Source organism: Amblyomma americanum, chromosome 9 (assembly GCF_052857255.1).
Source record: "Amblyomma americanum isolate KBUSLIRL-KWMA chromosome 9, ASM5285725v1, whole genome shotgun sequence".
Taxonomy (NCBI): Eukaryota; Metazoa; Arthropoda; class Arachnida; order Ixodida; family Ixodidae; genus Amblyomma; species Amblyomma americanum.
This window is the reverse complement of record NC_135505.1, coordinates 152,530,933-152,534,615: the sequence shown is the minus strand read 5'-3', so window position 1 is coordinate 152,534,615 and position 3,683 is coordinate 152,530,933. Positions and strand designations below refer to the sequence as shown.

General features: G+C 44.7%; 1 pseudogene; it reads left to right on the top strand.

Moving 5' to 3' along the window:
* Positions 1 to 266: 266 nt before the first annotated feature.
* Positions 267 to 1,223, top strand: LOC144103219 (uncharacterized; annotated as a pseudogene).
* Positions 1,224 to 3,683: the final 2,460 nt, after the last annotated feature.

Below are 3,683 nucleotides of genomic sequence, written 5' to 3'. Positions count from 1 at the left end.
TTGACTGCACCACAGCGCAGCCACCTAATCCGCTTACCTTTGCGATGCAGACGACCGTCCTCGCATTTGCCAGCCTGCTGCTGCCGTCCCTGGCAGGCCTGTCTACGGGGGCGTCATCGGTGTGCGCACTGCCGTACACTGGGGATGACCCGGGCTCCTGCCATCTACCGCCCGACGAGTGCTCGTCCCTACTGGATGTGCCGCCAGAGGAGCTGCACACACCGGAAATCACAGTACCATGGGTGGCCACATCGACATCAGCAACAATGCCAACATGTATAAAAGAGCTTCACCCGCTGACACCGCTTCGTGGGCTCGGTGACTGCACCACAGCGCAGCCACCTAATCCGCTTACCTTTGCGATGCAGGTCAGTAGTACATCGTATGCCCTCTTCGCTAAAAAATCCAGTAATTATATTTTGGTGCAGTTTCCGAGCCCGCACTGCTGTGTCGCCATTGCCGTTGAGTGTGCTCACGTAATTCATTCCTTGCTCATGCTATCAGATGACGTTGAGACTAACCCTGGTCCTGAGGGAAACGCTGCTGTACTCGCTGAACTACAGAAGCTAAACGCGGGACAGACCCTGTTGATTACGGAAATACAGGGCCTCACAACACAGCTGAACACAACAGATCAAACCATAGCAAGCCTAGACAAACGAATGGCCGATCTCGAAGCGCATTACCAAACACTTCTTCACCTCAGAAACGATATTGAAATAATGCAGTCAACCACAATCAACCAAGCTAAAAAGATTGAAGAACTAGAAACACGCCTGGATGACGCGGAAAACCAATCACGTCGGAATAACCTCATTTTCTATGGCATCCCTGACCCTGCTAGCGCTGAAACGTGGGCTGAGTCAGAGAAACTAGTCATTGATGTTTGCCGCAATAATCTTGATATAACCTTGGAACCTAACGACATTGAAAGAGCGCATCGCCTCGGAAATCATTCAGCCGACCGAACTCGTCCCGTAATCGTAAAATTCCTATCTCATAAAACCAAAGACGCACTGTTATCAAATGGCCGTAAATTAAAAGACACAAACTACAGTATTGGAGAGGACTTTTCCCGCACCGTTCGACACGCGCGTAAATAGTTACTAGTGTTTGCCAAAGCCAATTCTAACAAGTACTCTTTGCGCTTCAAAACCCTGCACATCGGCTCAAAACGCTATGTATTTGACGCATCATCCCAAACCGTTAAGGAAATAGCATAGCAATTGCCCCGTCACAAAACTTTAACAAATCGTCGACCCGCTCCACCGCACAATGTTCTCTCGTTTTCGATAATATTCACTAACATCCATAGTCCTCTTCCAAAGCGCGAACTCATATCAAACATCATGTCGTCATCCGGAAGCAACATACTAATACTAACAGAAACTTGGCTAAGTAGTGACGTAACGGACGCGGAAATTTTGGCCGATTTACCCAACTTCGAAGTGTATCGAAACGATCGGAAAGGCAAACGGGGGGGCGGTGTTCTCGTTGCCATTCATCGAGGCATATCATGCTCTGTTGTTGACGTCGCATCCGACATTGAAGCCATATGGCTCATCTGTCGCGCTCCCCCCGTAACAATTCTGCTTGGCGTTTGCTACAGGCCCCCCCAGACTAGTCCAGACTTCCCACGTCATCTGAACAACATCCTTCATAAACTTGTTTTCACATATCCAAATGCCCGTATTCTTCTTTTTGGTGATTTTAACTACCCGGATATTGATTGGCAGAACATAGCTAGTTCCACAATAACGTGTCATGCAGAGGCGAAGAACTTCATCGATGTCTGTTTAAATTTTAACCTCACTCAATTTCCCAACCAACCCTTGTCTCACGAGAATCAGCAAACACACTCATCAGCAACACAGAATCAGCAAACAAGCAGCCCCGAGAATTTATCATCCATCAGTTACCTTCCTGAAATCAGCGATCACAAAGTCATGCACGCTTTATTCTCATTTACCTCGACTCAAAAACAGACATCCGATAAAACGATACACCTCTACGATAAGGGTAACTATAATGCAATAACTGAAGAACTTAACACCTTTTTTCCTGAATACGTATCCGCATTTCACACTCGCTCAATTCATGAAAGCTGGCTGATATTCAAGAACAAATTAAACCATCTCACTAATATGTTCGTACCAAGGATTACCTTTCATACTAATCGCAATAAACCATGGTTTACCCAGCACTTAAAACGACTCGAAAACAAAAAGAAACGATTGTTTCGTACCGCCAAACGAAACGACACGCCTGCCGCATGGGGAAAATACTTCGAGGCCGAAAAATCATACCTACTTTCTGTTCGTAACGCCAAGTACTCATTTTATCACAATGACTTACCAAACTTACTTATAAGAAACCCCAAGCAATTCTGGCAAGTTTTAAACCCAACACATCCTCCCGATATTAAACTGACGAATGATTCACATGAAGCAGTGACTGACCATGACTGCGCAGAAATATTTAACCATGCATTCACATCTGTGTTCAATACCGAACCCAACGCACTTTCACAATTACCACCCTTTAACTTAGAAACCCCCATGCCGGCAGTCACGTTCGTCGAAGAAGGCATTTCATCCATAATTCGTAATATGAAACTTTCATCATCAGCTGGTATGGACCTGATTAATTCAAAACTATTGAAAAACGTGGAATCAATTTGTGCATCATATTTATGTCTCATTTTCTCACAGTCACTCTCCTCAGGAATTTTGCCTCTTGATTGGAAAACGGGGAAGGTCGTTCCAGTCTACAAATCAGGTAACAGAGACTCGCCCTTGAATTACCGCCCCATTTCATTGACTAGTGTGCCTTGTAAAATCATGGAACATGTCATCTACTCACAAATCGTGAACTTCTTGGACCGAAACCATTTCTTTCACCCCTCACAACATGGGTTTCGTAAGGGCCTCTCTTGCGAAACCCAACTAGCACTTTTCCTTCACGACTTGCACACTAATCTAGACCGTAATATGCAGACAGACACCCTCTTTCTTGATTTCGCCAAAGCTTTTGACAAGGTTCCCCACCGCCGGCTATTACTAAAACTCTCAAAGCTGAACCTACCCCCTAATACTCTCAAATGGATTGAAGAATTCCTAACTAACCGTTCTCAGTCAGTCTATCTTAACGGCCATCTGTCTACATCTCTCCCGGTTACTTCAGGGGTCCCACAAGGTTCTGTCCTCGGTCCCCTCCTATTCCTAATATATATTAACGACTTGCCCCTGCATGTTTCCTGTAGTATTCGATTTCTCGCAGATGATTGTGTTATTTACCGCACCATTAATAACTGTCACGATCAATACACTCTTCAGACAGAGCTTAACAACGTACTAAATTGGTGTGATAACTGGCTAATGTCCCTCAATCCTACTAAATGTAAACTCATGTCCTTCACTCGTCGTCACAATCCATATCTCTTTCATTATTCAATTTCTAACACACAGATTGAGCAAGTACAATCATATAAATATCTAGGAGTCACCCTCTCTTCTAATCTATCATGGCAGGTTCATATTGGTAACATCATTTCAGCATCAAACAAAACACTCGGTTTTCTAAAACGTCACCTTCGTCTTGCCCCACCAAATGTTAAATTGCTCGCGTATAAATCACTTATAAGACCCAAATTAGAATATGCCTCCCCCATCTGGAGCCCACAA